Below are 22,912 nucleotides of genomic sequence, written 5' to 3' on the forward strand. Positions count from 1 at the left end.
CCTGGCAACCAGACAACCAGGGTCACTGTTGGCAAGAGTGATTTGAAAGTGATTTTCCAAAATTAGGAACGAAATTGATCGTTCGTGTTACGGGCCTGCGGAGCGTTTGTTTGGTATCTCTATCAATGTTTCAGTAATTATTCGGATCGCGCTTCTACTGACTCGTTAGCAGGAAGGTCAAGACCACACACGCATAACTGACATTCAATGCCCGAGGTGGTTGAGTCTGCTTGCTCGAGGCCATGCGTATCCTGGAAGTTAGTCAAACTGTTTTGTGACCTTGTCCAGTGATGATCATTATTTGTGTGTGACATTGGACACGGATATGCAGCAGATATGTTGCTAATGTGTCAAACTTTGTGAGGATACACTCTTTGAGGAATCTGCGGAATCTGTCTGGCTGATAGTTGATAGAGATACCAGATCTGCTAAACGACACTTAACGTTGGGCGGCGCATAACGGCCGTTTTGGACTGGGATCTGGGAAGAGGTCACCCATACAAATGACCCGAACAGCCCGGTAAAGAACCGGTAAGGGAAACATTTTAATTTAATGTAGTCGTAAAATTAAATCCTTTCTTTCTTCTTCTGTACCGGAGCCGGCGCAAAACAAAAACGAATCTAAAACGGACATAAATTCTCGCCACACCAAACATGATACTTACCACCGACATCGGTCTGGATTTGGGTGTTTGCTTGCCCGTGCGCCGTTGCCCGTTAGGTCGCTTGTTTTATTAGGTTCTGTCGACACCTTCTTCAACCTGGGACATCACATTTGCATCATCGCACCACTCCCGGAGGCTGCCGGTTGAAGAAAAGCTACGCTGTAGGTCTGCGGCGGAACCGCCGCGGCACACAATAAAAGTCTTAATTTGTCGAGCTCTGCCGCTCGGTGTGGAGCGTTTCGGGAGGCTGTGTGTTCTTTCTGGAGTTCCTGGAAAATCCGGAGCATAACGTTTGCGTAATGCAAATGTGGTTAACCTGACCAAGCGGTGTCCACATTGGTGGTCGAACAGTGTTAAGCGGCTCACGTGAAAACGTTCTAAAGCAACGCAAAGCAACCATTAGCAATTTAGGGTCATTTTTTTGGGACAGTAGGATTAAGCAGTCAAGTGTGAAGGTCTTCTTGGAGAGGATACATGAGGATACATAAAAACTAAATCATATTGCCATGATCTTTGATTTTTCCTACGATTGATGCGTTGTTGCTCGATTTATATGCAATGGCTTCTTGAATGCAGCTGCCATTAGTTAGAATTTATTCCATTGCAATAGCTTCCAAATATTTCCTGGATGTATTCGGTAGTTTTTCTAAAGGTAGTTTACGATACCGATGGCGTGCTCCGTACATTTGTGTCGTTCTATAGAATATCGGGTGATTGGAACCGAATGCAGGAGGGCTTTACGGGTATGTGTCGAGCGATTTAATAATCCTACAATCGAACCATCGGCTCAATCTCGAAAGAGCAGCTTCACTAAAACCTGCAATAGTTAAACCAAGGCCATAGGTCACACGACCAGAGAAAATTTGTGTAATTAAAGCTAATTGCTTCGACGAACGAAAGCACCTAATCCTGAACGTGTCTTCGCCGGCACGGAGTACGTGAGGGAGAGGCCGTTCGTCCCCGATGATGCCTAAATTGCCATCTCGTAAACGACGAGCCTTCGTGCGGCCGTCGTACGCACCACCGCTTCGATTGCACGCTTTGGGGTGGAAATACGAAAACATCATAATCATCAAAACATAAAACAATCTGCATACCATTGGTGTGTCGTGCGTATTGTGGCCTTTCGCTTCTGACTCTTTCTACTTTCACACATAGGTGTGTAACACACACAAGCACACGCATATACATAAACAAATGCACATAGTGTTGATGTGCTTTGTAGGTGGATCCTAAGAGCACACACATTTTCAGCACGTTTTGTGAGTGCTTACTCTTCCCAAGCATACAGAGCTCTGGATATCATCCACTGAATATCGGTTCAGCGTGTCCTTGTGAGCAAGAGATTGTGTGTATGTCCTCACCTTCGAGGTGGAAAAGAGTAAGTGCGCTTAACATTTTGATGGATTAGTCGAACGCTCAAGGACGAGGACGAGTCCGATGCTCCGCTCGGGGCCTGATCGTACGCTAGGCACTTAGAGCGCGCTGGGGAACATGTCCTTTGGTCGCACGCCAGGGGCCATTTCGAACTCTGCCGTGTCGAGCTTAATCGACGTCCTCGGAAAGTTTGGCTGGAGTGTCGTTGGCATGGCAAGGAAATAACGTGCGCGCGTGGGTGGTAAGCAAATAGGAAATGGTTAAACCATAACCCCCGGGCCACTCGGCTCAGGGACGTACGTGTCACTCTGAAAAACCGGGGTCACCTTGATCAGAGGGGCTCTCAGGGGCTATTGGTCCATCGAAGCGTTTGACATTAAACGTGGTAATAAAATATTTTCGTTCATTAGACGCAGACGAACGTGCATGAATGAACGATAAATCCTTCGATTCGGGATATAAATCCTTCATCTTCTTTGGCACCGATGAGCGGACGTCCCGCATTTCAGGCGGATCCAGTGGGCGTACGGGGCCAGATCGGTGGATTGGATCATCCAAATCTATAGATTGAGAGTCTTTCGAGCGGAGGAAAACATCGGTCGGACATGGAATTAAAAAAAATCTTCTATTTAACACACACTCGCACGCGGATAAGAGGCGCACTAACAAGCGGATAGATTTCGTTTTTCAATTTTCTCACACTAATGCCACACTCGTCGTTGACGGTTGGTGGATGGGGTAGAGCAGGCTTTGTCTTCGGACCCGGTCCCGATTGAAGGCATATCAAGCTACATACCGGGCGAGAGGAGGAGAAGGGTTGGGCAGGCGGACATAGAGGGGGTGCTTTCAACAGCCGTCATCCATCCGATAGGGACATAAATTTCCATTCTCATTCGAATTAGCAACAGCATGTAGGCCTGCGATCCCGCGGGAGGCTTGTCTTGGGGCCCCGAAGTAGCTGGCAACACAAAAGCTGTGGCCGCTTGAATGAAGAGGTAGAAGAGAGTTTTATGAATGGAAGTGGAATACGAGTTCGTTCAACACCATGCCTAAATCTCAACACGATCAACAACCCGGCGGGGGATGATCTCATTGACTGGTGTGTGTGTGTGTTGCCCTAATCCTGTGGATCCCCGGGCAGGAGGGTTGGCAGGATGGGAGCGAAGAGAGATTATGCTGGGAGGTAGACGACGTCTCCAGACCCACGGATCTGTCTTGTTTCGCGCTCGTCAATCGGTTTCATCGGATCCTTTTCCGAATCCCTCGTCGCCCTCGTCATAAAGATCGAGTGGTTTTACAACGAGACTCATTCAACGACGCTTGACGACATGGCGCGTTGATCAATCGATTATGGTTTAGTAATTGAATTTATCTAAATCCCCATCGGACACCATCACCCTCCGCAACTTCCTCCGTGACCGTTTTCGCGATCTTTCCGCGATCGATTGTCAATCGAAGAATGAAGCGGGAATAAGGGGGGATGAAAAAACAAATCGTGTAGGTTCTCTTTTTTTCGGGCACAACACGCGATCGAGGTCCGATACCTGACATAAATCAGCCCCATTTAGGGAGGGCTTAGTTGATTGATTGATATATTGATTATCCCGCGCGCGCACGAACATATTTCGCCCGGTTCGGGTGTGTTTGTGTGTTTTGAGGGCGCGGGATAGGGACTGGTGTGTTGGGAGCGAAAAAAGGGGACCGTTTGGCAAACCCACCAGACCCGACCCTGTTCTCGTGGGCTTCGTTGTGGTTCTTCACCTGCGGTGACGATTGCGAGCTGGTTGGTGCACTTTAGACGGTGCCGTTCGGACCTCACATCGATCTTTTCGGATCCGATCGGAATGCCCATTCATCACCCGGGTCAGCACGGTTGGCTGAGTTGTCGTACCGGACTGGAGGAGTTTTGAAAAAAAAGACGTAACAAACAAACGTTAGTGATGCCTTTCTTCCCCAGTTTTAACCCATCGACTCGGTGGATAAAAGTTTGGATGGGTCGTATGAATGAAATAAATCTTGCGCGATGAAGCCTTAAATCAAACTCAAACGGCACACTTCTGGTTTCACTGTGAAGGCTGACGACAAGGGAAGACGTGCGCACGGGCCCTGCTGAATGTGGTTATAATTTTAAATGAGATCTCGATGGAACCTGAATTTCTGGGATGAGTTTTACGTTAATTGGAAGTTAATTTGGAATATTTAAATGTATCATTTCGGGAAATAACAAACTTACCGGTGATTAATACACAACTTCAAACCCTAAGCTGCGTGTAAACGAGGAAAGCTATCTACAACCTTATCTTACAACAGCTCATTGCATAACTCCACTTCTGGGGCCAGTAAGTGATGCGTTTAGATGTGCTACCGACTAATAGTATTTGTTTTGGTCGTGGGCTGATAAGATTGTGCGAGTATTTCGCACTACATCGGACAGTAGTCGGTCATCTGTGAACGAGATGACAAATGCATGCGAAACTAATGCGATCTACGCTGAATTGTCTTGCGGTTGCCTGCGCTTATCGAATGAGGAATCGCGTCACGTTTATGCTCTTGGCGAGTCTCGTTCTGATAGGGATTACTTGTAGCTGGTGTAACATCAGCCCTTCAGCAGAAGAGCAACTAACTTCCGCCAACATGTTGCAACAACTCTGTTATCACGGTCGGTACGGCAACGGTAGCCGGACATGTGGCTCGCTACTTGTACCTTCTTAAATTAAGCTTCTTCTTGTTGCGATCCCGCACACAGCACAGCACCCTATCTCGGTTTCGGATTGATCGATGGTCATCGTTGTAGCAGCGACGGACGGGAAAAGGGGTGAAAAGGGTCAGAACACCTCACCCTCTCGACGCAACAAGGTGCTTGATAATGGAAATCAAATAAATTGAAGTACCGAAGCGCGCGAAGCTATCAACTGGAGGCCATGTTCGATCTCACGCGAGCGGTTTCGGTTGGGGGCTCGGTAGATTTCCTGGGACTGGGGGAATATTTGTCAGAGGGCTACCGTATTCACAGCTCCACACAGGCCCTGTCAGCGGCTTTTTCGAGTGTCTCGAGCAAACGCTACTCGTCGGGGCGCTGCGAAACATCAAAAAAGGGTGGTCTAGCAAGAACTAAACAGCCCGCGCCCCAGGCCAAGGCGAATGGGTTGCAATTCGTCTTTAGGATTTATGGAGTACCGTCGGACGGGGGTTTTAGTAGATCGTGTATCGACGATTACGGCGTTCCGATCCGTGGTGTCTAATCGATCCCGCTTGCCACCAACACCAATCGTCGGCTCGATAAGGGCGCGAATGGAATTTATGAGCTTCGGGCGGCTTTAGTCCATCGGTAAACACATTGGGGGCAATTGGGTGGGTTTGATTGGTTTCCAGCGCTGTGCGAAGAAGCTGAACGAACACGATCGGCTTATCGATTACTGTGTTCACCCGTTTGTGAGGCACCGTGCACCCAATTTATTTTGCTTTGCTGTAGCTCCAAACGCCAAACGAACTGGGGGAGCTCTTGACTTGCTCTGTGCATCGATGCCGACTGTGGGCAGTGGGGAGGGCCAACACCGGGCGTGACAAGCACGCACACGCCGGTAAGCTCAAAGCTAACGAAACCGCTACGCCTAGAGTAAATATTACAGAATCGTAGCTGTCAGAACTGTTTGCTCAAACGGTTTGCTTCCTGTGTGTACCTATCGGCTTACGGTTGACAAGGCTGTTGTCATTGGATCAGATAGGAGGGTACTCATATTTGAAGCGGTAGAGTCGGAGAAAGAATGGTGCAAAAACGTCTTCCTTTAGCTAATGTACAATGATCGAGTTGTTTATGTGTTTTTGCAAATAATGCTCATTATTACTAAAACTAAGAGTTGTTAGGAAAAGTAATGATACCCTCAGCACGTAGAGCCCGTCCGTTTGTTTGCAAAATTAGGATCGTTGTCACCTTCACCTCATCTCCGATTCGGTACTTTCGGTAAACCGCGACACAAAGACAACACGGACAGATCCATCAGAACCATTTCGTGTTCCAAAAGGAACATACAATGTTCTCCCGGGGGGCTCATCTCGAGGATCTCCAGGTAAACCGTCCACTAATCGACCCAAAAATCCCACATCACTAATCGTCCCACCGGGCTGGAAGAAAGTATCGCCATTCTCCCATCGCGCTGTTCCCGTCGCGAAGGTAGACTAGGTAGATAAACCTGAAGCTGTGCGAGAGTGCTTTGTGACAAGAATGAGTTCCACCTGTGATTTAATGAACCTGCTTAATTCTTTCCACCTTTTGGGCTTTAATTGCTAGGATCACTGAGAGAGAGAGAGACAGAGAGAGAGACAGAGAGAGAGAGAGAGAGATAGAGCGAATGTTTGGGTGCGTCCGGAGTATCCCAAACACTGTTCGGCCTCGTCCATGACACGGAGAACGTGTGACCATGTCCTGTAAAACGGCATTGTGCTGCTGCCTGCCACCTACCGGGCTTTTAATTTCTATTTTGCATCCTCTCAAAGCGAGCTATAATGACTGCAGCTCTAAAGCGTCGCGTAGCAAAGGACAGAATAGAGTAGGATAGGACCAAAGGCATGGAGTAAATGCTAGCAGAGCCGAGGAGTGCCGCCCGGCGGAATGGTAATAATCATTCTCGACGGTCGTCTCGGCCTTGGCCCAGTCGGGACCCAGTCGTTGGAGAAAAACGGGGGCTAGGGAACCGGGTTCTGGGCCCGTTCGTCAGCATCTTTACTGGTATCGTAAAAAAAGACGTTTGCCATCGGGCTCGTAAAATTGTTTATATCATTACGACTTTCTTTCTTGGGCCTTCGAGAACCTTTCCAGCGTATGATCCGGGAACGTCGAAGATGTAGGCTAATTTTGGATGGGTTTTGCAAAGCGAGCAAAGAAGCATTGGCATTGTGAACGACGATTCATGAACTCGCAGTCAAAATACCCTTGGAATTCCGGCTCTGTTTGCTGGCATAAAAGCAAAAGACCATGATGCTCGCACCCGATCACTATGTGTGTCGACATGCCCTGCGACGGTACGGCTCGAGAAGAAGTCGGTCGAGAAAGGTTCGTTGCTGTTTATTTTGACATTAATAAAAGTTTACGATCCGTGTGTGTTGTGGATGAGGCTGTCGCTTGGTGTGAGGGCGATAGAAAGGAAGATATAGTTCTGGCTTGGACGACAACGGTTCGATCCTGCTACGGAAATGATCGATTGATTTTCGCGGAGCGTGTATCGCCACGTTTTATTCTCCGTGCTTAACGGTAGATGAGCAATTATTTTTTATTTCCCCATGAGTCAAAAGATTCATTCCTGCTAGCAACGGTGAGTATTGTTTCTGTGAGCGCAGCATAGCAACGAAGAATGCCACGGTTAGCTACTTTGGATGCTGGTGCTGGTGCTTCTGCGTACGAGATGTTACCGTCTTCCTTTTTTTTGGGATCGTAAACATTGCTGTGTGGGTGGAACATAAAATAGCTGCCATATTGATTTTTTCGAAACATGCGCGTGGCAGACATTTCTCGCAAAGGATGCAAACAGGGAGGGCAATCTTTGAGTAGGCATTCTTCCGTATCGGGAGCTCTGCCATTGTTAAATTACATTCTTCTTGGTTCGATTTGCTAGAAAATGTACTATTTACTACGAATTAGACGAGAAAAAACGGAAGAAATTCATATCATGTAGAATTGTGATTCGCTCATAATTAAAATATATAAAAACAAAAGAAGTCACGCATGCCTAAAGAAGCAATCAATTGAGTCCTTCCTATCATTGCATCACAATTCCCAGGAATCACCAGCGATTCCAGTAGCCATCCGGTATCGATACGATGTAGCAGCACGAGTAATTATTCATTAATTAGTTCCGGCAGCAATGAAACAGCCAAATATCGTTCCTCATTACCATCTCGAAAGGTAGTGCAGTGTTGTGTACTGGGGAGTTGTAAAATGGAATGTTTTATTTTTCCTTTTGTGTAGACACTTCACACAAGTCGCGCGTGTCGAGTAGCTGCTGCCCGTGTACATGCTGCTTCAAAGAGCGCCGCAGTGTAGAATGGGGCGGATTGCATTAACAAATTGGCCACTGTGTAGTCCGACGGCGGTAGTAACATGTGTTCCATTATCGCGCATCTTACAGCGCTTCTTGGCGCTTGCAAAATCGTTGACCAGAAAAAAAAAAATAGCGCCGTCTCATCAGATCTGATTTGAACGTTTTGTGATCGTCCATTAGGAAACGAAGGCATTGGCGTGGCGGTAAAGTGGTGGGAACCGATGTTAAACATGGTCCAACATATTTGATTGAATTCGATCGCCGAAATCAAAATCGTGTGGCGCAGTGTGGAAAGCACGCCCGACGCCGCAGCCGCCGACGATGCACCGGGCCTTTGCTGCAGCCCCGTGGTCGTGACGTCGCATGCCGTGCGTTGGCTTATTAAATCGAACATTAATTCAATCACAGCGGGCAGAGATCGTTGGTTAAGGGGCAAGCAGCAACAACGGCACTAGCAGCAATAGCACGAGATGTAGCTTTCGCGTTCAGTGGCAACGTATCCCAGGACAGGCCTGTTCGGTCCCTCGTGCTGCTGCCCAACGGTCGACGCCGGACGCTTTTCACTCGGTCAGGGGCTACCAAGTGCCGGTTGCCAATAGAAGCGGCACGAAATCGCGTGCCGATTATCATTATCGACTGCCGCCGCCTATCCGCATCGAGCGAATGGAGAGGTATTAATCTGTTTGCAGACCTCGTGGAACACCATGGAAATTAGGGATTTGTGCAAATATTTTGACAATTCCGTACGTACCCTCCCAGCAGGCCCCGCGGACGTCGACGATGTGGTTCCTGGGGCTTTCGCGTGCGCACATGTGCACTGACCAACAACATGACGTGGAGTGGAATATTTAGTGACATTGCACATGCAACTGTACAATAAATCATACCACCAACGAGTTAGGTAACGGTTGCGTGATTGGCTGTTTGCTTTACAAGTGACTTACCGGGTCATGCTAGGGAGACATTTCTTGAGGGCAATGAACATTCCCTCCAGATTGATGTACAACAATATTTGTTAGGAATGAAAGAAAATTATTTGAAACTCTTTTAATTTTTCTTTAGCATTTTAAATTTCACACAACCACCGCAACCATATTAAAAGCATTATATGAATGTTTACAAAATAATATGCTCCATTAGGCATTCCTTTCGGCACCTCTAATTATGCACGCTTAATAAAAATCCACTTGTTGATCAGTCTTTTCCTGCTACGATTCATTTCTATGTCAGTTTTGTTTTTATTTACATACAGTTATTGGAGAAAACCGAACAAGCTTGATGGTTGAAAATAGGATGACGACATGTAAAAATGTGACAATAATTAGGTCAGTCGGTATTTCCCAGAAGGATCCATCTGATGTTGATAAATGGTAGAACCAGCGAGGAGGTTGCCTTCCTGCACCATCGGGACTAGAGAAAGTGTAGGAAAAAGTCACCAAAGCCACTTTGAAAGTGTGAAAGACGAATTGGACCAAGAGTCTTGTTCTGAGGGTAGACAGAATTGGGATAAGATAAAGGACGAAGGACATAATCGCTGGCGTCCTGCCTATCAGGTTCTAGACCGAAGATTCTTTGCTGTACGGCGTGTGAAGAACGAGTTGTCGTTTTCAAGGAGCGAAAAGAAGGCGCGGGATAAGAAAAATTGAAACACACAGGTTTTGTGTGTACATCTAAAAGGGCGCTAGAAGCTAAGAAGCTATCGAAATGTGGAGCAATGAAACCAAAGAAAGATATTTGTTATTTTGCTTCCGCTTTGTGCATTTCTTTTTTATTTTCTTCTGTGAGTAATTACAGCCTCTTCTGTGCGCACTTTGAGTTATATATTGCGCAAGTACGGCAACAAGTGGTTTGTTGATGTATTAAAACCCATAATTTATGGCGTTGCGTTCCAGACACGGTGTAGTTTGGAGGTCTTGCGAGGACAAGTGCTATGGGACAAAATTTATCCTCCAGGGTTTAGAATGATTGAAATAAGACTATTTTGATGATTTCGTCAAATCTGGCACATGCCTGTCAACGATGCAGTACTATTAGAAAACGGAGCCTTTCTGTGTGCTTCAGTATGCGTCTTCTTCAACTTCTCAATCATAATTCATTACATTTAGCCGTCAAATCATTATTTCATTGGTCTGGGAATGCGTGAAAGAAGTCATTGTTTGGACGGTTGCTGAACAAACCGAAATTTGGTTCTCGAACTCGGGGACTGCCTCTGAAGTATACAAATAAAGCGATAGGACGGTTGAGTCAAGCTACGGCTAGATGAGCGATAGAGGAGTTGCGTCGTAGTAAAATCCGCTATTGGGTAGTGGGCCACATTGTTTAATTAAAATTTATGAACAGTGCCAGACATCCTACTTGTATGTTCGGAAAAACGATTTTACCAAAAATGTGATGGCTTTTCCAGAACGATTCAAACATCAGCCAGATTTTATTAGTCTTCAGGGTAGAAACACAGGTATTAAAGGCAATTTACGGTTTGCATATTTTCGATGCTGCCCAGCCTTACAGGGGCATGGTTTTTCATGGCGATCATATACCGAACGATGTTGTGTTTTTAGCGAGTTTTATTTTTCATTTTTATACCCATCATGTTCATCAAAACCCTTTGCCAACTCTCCAAACGCTCTCTGTAGTCATATATCAGTAATGTAGTTTTGCGAATATCTACTATCCTTTTTTTGCCACCATTTATTGGAAACCCTTCCTCTCACAATCTGGCTGCAATGGCTGCAATTCAAGCGAGCCTCGTACCATTTTAGCAATACGTTTTGGCAATAATTTGGCAAACTCACACAGACCCGGTTCATTTATTGTTCAGACCGACGAGTGCTTGTTTTTCCTTGCCGCTTCAACCCGTTTCCCCACTGAAAATGTTTTTAAAATGGTGCCCTTCGGCATGCATTGAAGTGTACCGGGCAACAATGGGAAAAGGTGAAATAATTTCCCCCGCCCGGTTGTACCCCGTTTGCCGGTGTTTTACCCTTTTCTATCGCCCGCTCGCCCGGCACATCGAAAGGAGTGGGGAAAGGATTTATCATTATTGCAAATGCAAACAGCTTTATTGTTTGCTATTTACAATATTTTGCCAATAAAATCAACAACCCACCGGGCGGGTACGAAGCGGGCATACTATCTTTCTGCGTGTGTGCGGCGAGAGGTGAGAGTATGAGGGAACAATCTGTTGTGGGCCGTAAAAAGGATTAACCCGATAGGTAGAGGAATAATGGGCGAAAGGATATGGAAAGGGGTTGACAGTGTGCGGAGCGCAATAAAAAAAAATGCCCACAAATTCCTCCAATCCTCCAATGGTAGTTTTTGCAAGAGTGCCGAAATTTACCCCGTTTGAAGGTCCCGTTCGCTGGTTTGGTGTTCCGTTTTATTGTTATTGTATTATCAACGTTAACGGAGAAAGGTGGCCAGCATCCACCAAGTGCAAAGGGTGTAGCGAAAAGCATAATTACCCTTTTTTCGCATGCATCGTTGCTTCCACGCCATGGATGGTACTGGCCGAAACCCGTTCGAGCGGTCGTGCGTTTGCGCAGGCGGCAAATTTGCCTTCGACGATGTTTTATGACATTCCGAGGTACAGGCGGCTCGATGGCACCCCTTTGCCGAGGGAGCCAAAATAGAAGAGCAAATAATCGGAAGGTGTTCAGAGTTTTACCTAATATTTACAAAATATTACACCTACTTCGAGGCAGTAAGCAGCAATGGTTGCGGGAACTGTGTTTCGTACCGTTGGTAGAGGTAGTAGGCATCCGTTTTTGCATAAGGGAGGGACTCAATTCTTCTTTCAACAATTAATGCGATACAGAATGCTCAACTGTTCGAATGTCTCCGTTGGCTTCAATGTCGGCACAACGGGTTAACGGGTTACGAAAAGGATTGCTAGCAAAATGTACCGCAAAAAAGGGTTTTAGGCCGTTATTGTTTGTTTGTTTTGTGAAAAAAGCTTTATAATTCATAACGGAGCGGGATCACTTCGCCTGTGCAGTGGGATGATTTCCCGTTTTCAATGCGCTTTGGCATAAAATGTGCAGTTTTTCACCTGCCTGCTTGCAGTAAAAGAGCAAGTTAAAAAACAGAAGCCATCGTCGACTCCCGGATGGTTCCTCCTTCATTTGTCTCGTTTCGGCCGATCAGTCGGTCCCGCACAGAAATGGGAGCAATTTATTTGCGACCTGTAGGTAACTCACTACCCTTGAACAGCCTGAACCATGCCCCTTTTGGTGTACCGCAACCTAAAGAAGGAAGCGTGTCGGGTTTGGAGATATTTACAAAGTGTCTCGGTTTGAGGTTTACCCTTTACAAACTGTAAATGAAAGGGTACATCGAATACCAATTACTGGACATCCCGCAATCGATGCTGGGTGTGGCATGTTTGTTTTTCTAAACCATGGCCATTTTTCAAAGGGTCAATGTGGGCCAATAAAACTGGTCATTGAGGTGATCGATCGGAGCAGGCAGTGCGAATGGTCCAAGGGTCATATAAAATTGAAGTGAAATGAGAATCTGCTTGGGAACGTTCGTAGCGAAATGGACCATTTTGTACTGAGAGGTGAACATTTGCTTACGACATTGACTGCAATTGGGTTCTGGAACTACACCCAAAGTTTTTCTTCTACCTTTTTGTATCTGAATATGTAAAATAGGTGTTTCCTAGGAATAGGAGGCCGCACGATACTATCAGCCTATATGGAAGAATTTATGTTTTTTGGCAATACATTTTTGGTAGGAAAAAAAAGCTATGCTACTTGACACATGTTCGACACTATACCCAAAGCATAAATATAAGTTATGGCCAATGTTATCGTATTTGCTCTCAATATTTCCCAAAGCAGTGCAAAAAAGTAGAACTAGATCTGGGGCTAGGAGACAAGGTCACTTTTTTACGATCAGGGTGTCGATCAGGGATATAAAAAGTTTAAAAAAATGAGTGCATAAGTCAATTGTAAAAATAGTCTCCCTAGTACAGGTACGATATATACAGTTATGTGTTTCAAAAAATGGCTCACAGTGATGGTGTTTTTACAATGTTCGTGTTTTGCCCTCTTGGTAGTGGTATAATAACACATACCGCTTTTGATATTGTTGCCATAAAAAATGCCTGCAAATGATCTACAAAAAACCAAAAACTCTGTCAAAAATGTAGATCCCGGTCCTGTTTGGACAAAAAATAGAACATTCGATCATACAAAAAAAAAAGATTTTGCATGCCAATACCGCCTACTCAAGGACGTTCTAGGAACAAAATGAGGGTATGGGAGGCAAATACTTTAAAAAGCTTCCTCAAAATGTTTACCTACCGCTTGTTGGAGTGATTTTTTTATTGATGATGATAAAAAATCGGCCACTTTTCCTTCAAATATAGAACTGGATCTAGATGTGTCTGTATCCAGAGTTTTGACTGTAAAATAATAAACCATGAAAAGTGCTATATTTGGTTGGTTTATAGATTCAAAAAGTTGTATCAGTTGTATACGTAGAACGAGGTTCGATAATATATTCGGGTAGGTGACCTAATGGTAGAAGCAATGGAACCTGCAATGGCTGAATATGGGTCCATTTCCTACTAGACCGTTTATCCTTAGCAAAAATTAAGATTTATGTTTACATGAACGTATAAAATAAAAGCTAAAGATATAAAAATAAGTTCTCAAAAGCAAAACAATGCCAAAAGTCCATTATTAACTCAAATGTTGAAATTCAAAGTACATATTATTAAAGTCGCATTGCGTCAAACATCAGTATCGAAACAATCGGACGCTCGAGAAACGGTGTGGGAGTGTAATGAAGACGTCAAACTACACTCGAAACATGTGCAACAACATCAAAGGGTCAAAATGCCGCCAAGCGGAAAGGTTCATAAAAATTATCAATAACAAAGATGTTTCTGTGGTGAAGCATCATTGTGCCGCGGTGTGCGTGTGCGCTTGTTTCCTTTTAATGTGTGTCTGATATGTTTGTTTCGCGGGCTTTGTTCGATTTCTACAAACACCTTTTTATTCCATTCCATCGTTTGTTGTAGTGCTATGCATGTAGAACTTTTGTCGAACTACTTCTGCCAGTGCCATTGTCCGAATGCCAAATTTTGTCATATACACAAAAGAATGTTTGAAAAGTTTTGTGTAGCCAAAAGAGAACATTTCACTGATCTGCTCCAATAGTATTGTCATGCTTTTTATGTGATAAACCATCCTGACATTTCCTCTTTTGTGGTGCATCCAACATTTTTTTAATATTTCCATTTATCATCTTCCAGGATCACGGTTCTAGCGACGAAAAAGTGGGCCGTACGAAAGGAAAACAAATCTTTCAATTATCAGGTGGCGGCTTTCCGAGCTAAAACCATTATAATTTTCCATGACGGTGGTCACCGAGGGCAGCGTTCCCACCCAGAAACACATGCTCTGCTCTGCACCTTGTCAGGCCGGGATACAGCCGTACCCAAGGGCTCGTGATCCTCGCCCGATCTTATCAAAAGCCCACAACGATCGATCGATCGATGGAAAGGGAAGGAAGAAATGGAACTCCACATTTTCGTGCTGCCTTTTGCGAAACAGCTCGCCGGCCTGTTGTGTGGAATCGCAGGTCAGGGTGCGGTCCAACCTGCTGATAATCTATTGCGAGAAGGTGTCAATCGATCGTTAGCTGTGGCTTTGTTGCTGTGGCTCGTAAAGTCCGCAAAACGGTGCTCGGGGTCTACACGGACAGATCGTCCCTTGTATGAAGTTATTGATTTTTACGCTCGGGGCACATCACAGAGAGGGTACCGCCGAAAAAAAAAAAACAAAACGCAGCAAACACGGACACGAGGAACAAAAGAGAAAAGCGGTCCGCTTTGATGTTTTGCCGACCGAGAAACAATGCGTCCGGCGCTATCGGGATATGGGCGTGGGTGACAAGTTACCGGGTTGTGTTGCTTTATTTTGGAACTGTGTGTTCCTTCCCTTCTCCAACTGGGCCTCGATGTCCAATAACCGAAGGGTCATACCTTTAATGGTTACTTAAAGCGACAGGTTGTTGGGTGGTATCGTTACTAATCACCGCACATGGGAACCGGATCGTCAAGGGGTGAGGGTTCACCGCATAGTGCGGATCGCGTCCTTTGGTCGAGCAATAGATAACAAGTGTGTGAACAGCTATTTTTATGTGGTACATAGATTTTGGGATGCGATACAAGGGTGTGCATTAAGTTTGTTGTGTTGTGGAGCTAACAGGTACTACGTCACCGATAAGAGATGTTTCTCGTTTGCGGGGATATTGAGATGATGAGATATTCATATTAAAATTTGATTTAAATTTGGCATACAAATTTATTTAAATCGAACTATTGCATCAGCCTAGAAATATTGCATAAAAAACCGTCACCTTAGTATCAGGAATGACTGCGATAATATATTTATTGATCACACTATCAGTGGCGTTGGGACATGTATCATTAAGTAATTGAGAATGCATCACAAAGAATTCATTCGAATTGCTGATGAGTTCACCTGAACAGAAGCACAAACCATCCGAGCCTCGAGTAGTAGGGCTCTGTAATCAAGTTGATGATGTCGTTCGCACACCTTCAAATCAACGCCCGCTGTCGTCACTGGCTGGTGTGCTTGAGTCAGTTGAGCGAGCGGAACTACACATGCCTAACCAGCACCAGACTAGTCAACAATTCGCGGAATTTCCTCACCACTCGATCAAACTCAGACCCCGGTGGTGGTGTCGTTCTACACTTCGTTTAAAGTGGCCTTAAATGTCGTTATCATTGTCACCCCATGGGTTGCGTGTGGCCTGGCCGGGCGGTGATGAGTGCGAGAATGTAAAAACAGAAACAACCGTCACTTATCCATTACATGGAACCGGTAGTTACGGTAACCGTGTGGAGGTTTGTGTGTGTGGTTCGACGGCGGCAAACATCGGCGTAGTTCGTAGTTGGTGGTATCTCCACATCAGCCGCATGGTTTGACAATGTTCCCGAGGATGGCAAAGGAGGAAGTGTGGGGCGAGGGGTTGATGCTACAAAAGACAGTTTGCCGCCATTCGACCACGACCGCGTGTCGTTGGAGTCAGCCATTTTGGGGAGGGTTTGTGAACATGAGGACCTGATAACAGAGGACACTGGATTTAGGAAGTCCCCCCAAAAGGGTGAGAGATAGCACAGCCAAGGGGGGATGATGTGGTCTGTTTTATCATAAACGGTTACGGTAGGCTAACAGGAACAGGCACCCTGTAAGCAGCCTGTATGTAAACGGGAGAAAATGTTCCGCCACAAGGAAATAGAGCTGCAAGCTGGAGTGTAAAGTCCACATCAGCCAGCGGGCAGAAGGCTTGGCAACCCTTGCGAGGCGTGTTTTGTCACCTTCTTTTCTGCGAAAAATGTACAGCGCGAAGTACAAACAGTGACATGCTCAAACAAACCAAGCCATAAGGCCATCATCGGCCGACAAGACACCAGACTCTCCTCCTCCGTGTGTGACTTGAGGTGTAGCCGAAAATAATAACGCTCTTTCCTGTGCTGTGTTTGATGCTTGCCGCGCCAGACAACCCCGTACCGTATGGCTTCCAAAAACGGTGTGCGCCTGGCAGGGTAGGGTAGGCGATAGCGCATGTGATTGCGCCGTTCGATGGCGGGGTTTTGTGCCGCGCTCCGGTATCTGCTATCTCCTACTGAATTTTGTAATTATCAATGCCATCAATCGCTCCATCGGGTTCGTGCGGCGTTGAAATCGTGTCAGAAAGGGCGCGGGAAAAAAACGCAAAACGGTACAAATCAAGCCTGAGTGCGCAATGCATGGTGGTGAACCCTTTGCATTGGCAGGAGGGTTCAGCGAGAACGGTAGTTGTTATCGGGAAGACATCGGTTTTCTGTTTAAAAGTTCCCATTTAGGGTTAGGGGAAGCTTTAAAGTAGGGAAACACTTGGTGATGGTGCTGATAAGGAGAGTTAAATGAAAGGTTAAGCAAAAACGAGCTGCTAATGTTGCGCAGATCGCAGCAGACCGTTCAGAATGTTGGGTTAAAATTTCAGGCCCTTAATGCTTGAAATGTACCTCACAATTTGCAAGCACCACTTACATTATGTTTCCAAATATCTATTTTCTCAATTTTTCTTATCACTCTACGTCACGCGTGAGAGCAAATTGAGTAGATTTCCTAAGCACTTTGTGTGAAAGGGGAAATACATTGCTGGAAGTCAATAAATTGAACACTTTATTTTCCAGACAAGCCACCAAATAGCTGTCTAGGGACTGATTCGGCTTCTGTTTTTTTCAAAGCAACTGTGGGCAGATGCGCTGATAGTTTATCTCAAGGAAATGGAAAAGAGGTTCTTGTTGGGTCTCAGCAATTTTCCCAGCAGCAATCGGAGGGTTTTTTTTTGTCTGTTCTCGCGATCCCTGCACAATGAGATGGTACAGCTGGTGACGATAATTACAGTAGCAGCAGAACGATGATAGGAAATATGTATTGCGTAGGTTCATCCAGCGAGTGGGACTGGATGCATAGCATGAAAGTGCGATATGAAGTACAGCAGCAGTAGAGATAAGCGCGTTGATTCACTGCGGGGAATCTCGAGCATGTAATGGGTTAGGTCGTGGAAAAGTATTGATTTTCCCAGCGTGTGGCTGTTGCTGAAGTGTGGCTTGAACTTTAAAGCGGGCAAAACTGGACTGCAATATTAGCATGCGTGACGTTGTACTTCGGTTGCAGCCGAAACCGAAAGGAGAAGAAAAACGGGCCGAAAAATCGATGTGTGCGATGTGTGAAATCGGAGCCATGCCTGTAACTGGAGGCTCCTTCCTGCGTGGTCCGGTAGCCGGTATCGGTTGCAAGTACCAGGAAAAGTACAGCGGGAAAGTGATGTTCTATTCCCACATGTACAGCATGTATACGCGGACAGTGTGTCCTTTTTCTTTGGTTCGTGATGCTGGCCGCACTTGTTCATCTTTCGGCAGTGGCGTTTTGGGCGTTTTTGGGTAGTGTGAACGGAAACGGTACGATTTGCTCGTACGACTGCACTATTCCGGGGCACTTGAAGACATGAAAAGATTATAAATCGATTTGTTAATCCTCCTAGGGTTTTGGAACAGCAGATTGTTCTGCAAATTGCTTTCTGTTTGAAAAATAGATTTTTATAGGTTCTCCTGGCTGATAGTCTGCTTCGGAAATAATTATATTAAATTTCAAACATATTTTATAAGTATTCTTTTTAAAATAAAATTCCATGACTTTTCTTCACGCCGAAGAAAAAGGCAATGTCTCCAATTTGAGAAAAAAAAGGACCTGCGAGAAAAAATAGGAAACTTTTAGAGTTTCACCGAATTGTCGAATACCGCCACGGCCCGTAAGATGAGGCGCACAAAGGGACATGCATTGTGCTACCCTGAAGCGCCGCTTTGCAATCCTCTCGTAGCATCGTTTTGTACCGTATTTGCAGCGGGATCGGATGAAAAATCGACCGGCAGTGTCGGTGCATGTTCGCATAAATCACTTGATGCAACATGATCGATCCGTACGTGGCACCCGGTTTGGTGTAAGAGCATGCGGGTGTTTTTTTGTGTTACTGCTTGCACTAGACTTGCAAAGGAATGAGAGAAGCATCGTCTCGCAATTCGTAGCATTGTAGCTCAGCGATAGGTTCACTTTCCTTTTCGTCCTTTTTTACTCGTGTTCCAGGCTCGCCTGCCAGACAACGAGGCAGGACCGCTGGCGCCAGTACGCTTCATTTGAATGTAGTAAAGTTCGGAGGAATGTGATGTGTGCCGAGCACGCCGACACTTTACCATGTCCTGAACGATGATTAGGTGTGAAATTTTTCAGCCACTTGCCGGGTGTGGCTACTTTTTTGTGTGGGTGTCCTCTCACCGGGATGCATGGCGGTTCAAGGGTGGCCTGACCGAACAATGCAATAAATGCACCAAAGTACGCTTACCGGGGTTCGGCAAGTGTTCGCAGTGTTCATTGGATTGTGCTTTGCCGGTGTAATTAATTGCAATCTGCACCACCGCCAAACATGGTCCTCCATGTTGTAGGGGCGTTCGGTTTGTTCAAAGAGGGCAAATAGGTCTTCACTCCCTCCCCCTCCCCCCCCCCCAGGCGTTTCCCAATTTCTAATGCTAACAAATCGAAATTAATTCAAACCGGGCCGATGTTTGCGAACCCCATTTATGGAGTCAAATGATGCCGTGAAGAGGAAAGCTGTGTGTGTGTGTGTTGGGGTGTTATTGGGACAATGCTAGCCAATTTCAGATTTACTGCATGCTCCGTGCGTCTATTGTCGCAACAGTGTATACTGCACCAGTTAGTCCGTCCCCTCCGTTGGCTGTCAATTTGATGAAGTGAGCTGTGGCCATATCCTATCGTTTCGCAGTTGTGGTGGGAATGTGATTTTGAAGCCTAAAATGGGATAACTAATTACGGTGGTTCTGTGTCAAAGATAGTGTTTGGCTAGAAGTGATCGCGCAACGTGCAGTAAAGAGGGGCATGATGTGGTGTGGTAAGCAGTGATTATTTTAGGCGAATGGTTTGAGATTGAAAACCGGAAATTAAATTAGTCGAACGTGCCTGTCGCTTTTGCGCTTGTTTGGATAAGGTGGAATGGGTTTCATTTTGATTGCTTGCTAATGATCTCAACTAGTCGGTGACACAGTACGGTGCAATTGCTATGACGTAAATGGCACTTAATATCAATAAATATTAGATGTACCTGTATAAAGTTAAAATACTAATAGAAGCTAAAGAGCAAATTTCAATCCTTGTAGGATTATACCAATTATTACCAAGTTCATGACTGTGTTTTTTAAATATCAGGCTTTACTGTCACATTTTCTTTTACCACACTGTAGGTACAATATCCGTTAGGACACAACCCTGTGAACTGTACGTTCATTATCGATAGACATGATTTAATTGATTGCTGCTCACTTCCCTTCGATTGACCCTCTAGAATTCCGTACCGCAGTTTGGCTCATGGCTATGGCGGTATGATTTTGTCTATAACTTGCTTAAAGTCACGTCCACTTCTGTTCTAGTTGCGACAGCAGGGCATGCAGTTCGTGATATGTGGCTTCTAGAACGTGACTTGTCTATGGCGGCTAAATAGCATCATGGTAAATGTAGCGAAGCTTCCTGTAATCTACGGCATCGGTCGTGCGTACGTTTGGCGCAGAACTATTCCTATGTCCGAACGATGTGGTATAAATTATAAGATTATTTGATCATAACTGGAAGAGGTTCGCTTGTGACTAGTATTGGAATGGGGAAAAGATTAATCGAATATTTTATAATTAGCAGTTCATAGCAGGTTCATAGCGCAGCTTACAGATGGAAGGTGTTGTGCTGTGTATCAGTAATGTAGCGAAAGTAACATAATTTACAGGCATTTCATTGTGGTTACGTTTTCTGTTTACGTCAAATCTCTCACAACAGACGGCCAAAAATGAGCCACACATGAGGCTGTGTTTATCTTCGACCGGGAGATTCCGCTCTGAAACACCAAAAAGTCTGGTAAAAGTCAGGATCGGATCAAGCCTAAAGCGACTACAAAACGTGGGCGCAGCGTTGGCTAAAAGCAAAACATAAACAATCACTCCAACCGGTGGAAACTCCCGGTGTCGTCTGAAAGGTAGCAAAACGCTCGGTTTGTCACGGTGAGCGCTCTCCTGGTGCTTCTCCGTGTGTGGGACATGGTTCGTAACGATGCTGGGAAATACCATTACCATAATGATGAACGACAACAGTGTGTGGCAGTCGGAAGGCGTTATAGCTTCTCTACGGTCAAGCAAAGCGATCCAACTACCTTCCATTTGTTCGGTACAGGATTTGCCACCCCAGACACGATCGGGTTGAAGTGGTCCGTCCCAAAACTGCAGATAGGCGGGCCGGGAGAGCACCCGGTTCCACTAATTCCGGCTCAGTTAACGCCTCACGTGGAAAGGATTTTGTACCTTTCTGTATTGCGCCTTTCGGTAATCCGATCGGTTCACCGGGTGAAAGTACCTCACACATTTCATGTGCGCGTACTGTTGTGGTTGTAGCTTCGGTGTGTGAGGTTTTGTTTAAACAGATGCGACACTTTGCTATTCTTGCAAAGGAATTTCCATCGTGGTTTGTTAGCAAAGGTTGACTTTCTTTCTGCGTTCGGCAAGACGATGCATGTCCGTTGTTTGTAATGTCCTCCAAAAGCGCAGACTTGCTGGGGACGGCCATCACAACAACACACACCGACCATTGATGGTTGCTAATAGGCTGCAGAAGTTGTTTGCGATAAGAAGAAAAACGATGATGGCGGAAGAGGTGACCAAATTAATCCATATACGACTACCTTATTCGGTTCGCACTGATAAGGCGCGTTTGTCGGCATGCGGCACATGAAACACGGTACCGCCCCGTTTCATCGAAGCCGCAATCTTTCGGGACCACCCGATCGGCCGGTGTGAACGATGATATCATTGAGCTGCGTGCTGTTCATTACCGAAGGAAGCAACGAGAAACATTTGAGGTTGATAAGTTTTGCAATATTTCAATTGCCCGAATATTCGAACGATGAGTCAGGTCGTGAGCGTATTCCCACTAATTAGGACCTACATATTTAACCAACATACTTTTCTAAAGTAAGTACTCTCTTTGAGTCGTTGATCGAGCTCAAAAGGCCTCACGATAGTACCGTAATCAGAAGCACCGGCAGTATCCATCGTGGCCGAAAATGAATAAAAGGATACGATCCTGCCAAAAATGGTCGGTTCCAACGAGCTTGTGGGTGGGTCGTAAATCGACTCCCAGGCCCACAAATGGCCGTTCGCTGGGTCGGATATATAACAGCTAGATTTTTTTTTTACTGTGTCCGGACGAACATAAAGTGAACCTGTATGTTCGAAATAGAAGCAGCAGCAGCCGAAGAAGCCTTCAGAGGAAGCAGCATCAGTTTGCTCTCGTCGTTGTCGTTGTCCTCGCTAGAGCCGAGTTTGGTCGTGCGAGTTTTTATAGCTTTATTAATTAATGGCCAGGGAGCAAGGGAATGTCATCGATGGGGAGGCTGGTAAGTGCGATGTGCGGGTGAGCGTGACGGCCAGCCACGAGAGGGATACTAATTATGTTGACAAAAACCGACGACCCAGCGTTCCTTCGGGGCAAGGAAGCGAGTGCCAGTATGTAGGGGTTTTGTGCTATTTTATGGTGATTGCAATTGCAGCATTGACGTGCGTAGGTGCAGGAAAGGGCAAACGGAAGAGGGGCGAAATTGAGCGGCAAAATGGGAAGCAATTGAGAAAAAGGGAATTCAATAAAGCCTCACATCCTTGCAAGTGGTGTGTGTGTGTGTGTGTGTGTGTGTGTGTGTGTGTGTGTGTGTGTGTGTGTGTGTGAGACAGTGGAGAGATAAAACATAACATGAGCGGTACGGAAAGGCAAACAATTGGCAATGTTACTGTCAACAAGCGGAGAAACAATGCCCCGGGAGATGGCGTGTGCAAGGACAATCAAATTGGATGGATGGTATGGAAGGTAGGAACAGGGAAGGGAAGGAGGCAGGAGTAAAAAATGGAATGGAACGGAAGGCAAACATCGGCAGCACCAGCAGCAGCATAGTCGGCAGCAGCAGAAGCACGCAGGAGCAGTACCACCGAGTACCGAACTGGTCGTGCAAACGTTATCCCTGCGCACGGGATGAAGGGAGAACGAGCATGGTGCACACCAACCCAGCCGAAGGGAGGAAGGGTGGAAAAACACCCCTGTTACTAGCTCTAGCAGTGCCTAGCGTAGATGCAAGGATAGGAAAACAGGGCTCACTTTTACTGCAGCGCGATAAAACGAGAGCACAAGCCCTCGCACGGCGATTGTCTCG

The 22,912-nt window shown here is 45.8% G+C and overlaps 1 long non-coding RNA gene across 1 annotated transcript in view; it reads left to right on the forward strand.

Moving 5' to 3' along the window:
• The window catches only part of LOC121598071, a 55,905-nt gene that overhangs the window by 7,606 nt on the left and 25,387 nt on the right, over positions 1-22,912 (forward strand). The window lies entirely within an intron of this gene.

The sequence above is a fragment of the Anopheles merus genome, chromosome 3R (assembly GCF_017562075.2).
Source record: "Anopheles merus strain MAF chromosome 3R, AmerM5.1, whole genome shotgun sequence".
Taxonomy (NCBI): domain Eukaryota; kingdom Metazoa; phylum Arthropoda; class Insecta; order Diptera; family Culicidae; genus Anopheles; species Anopheles merus.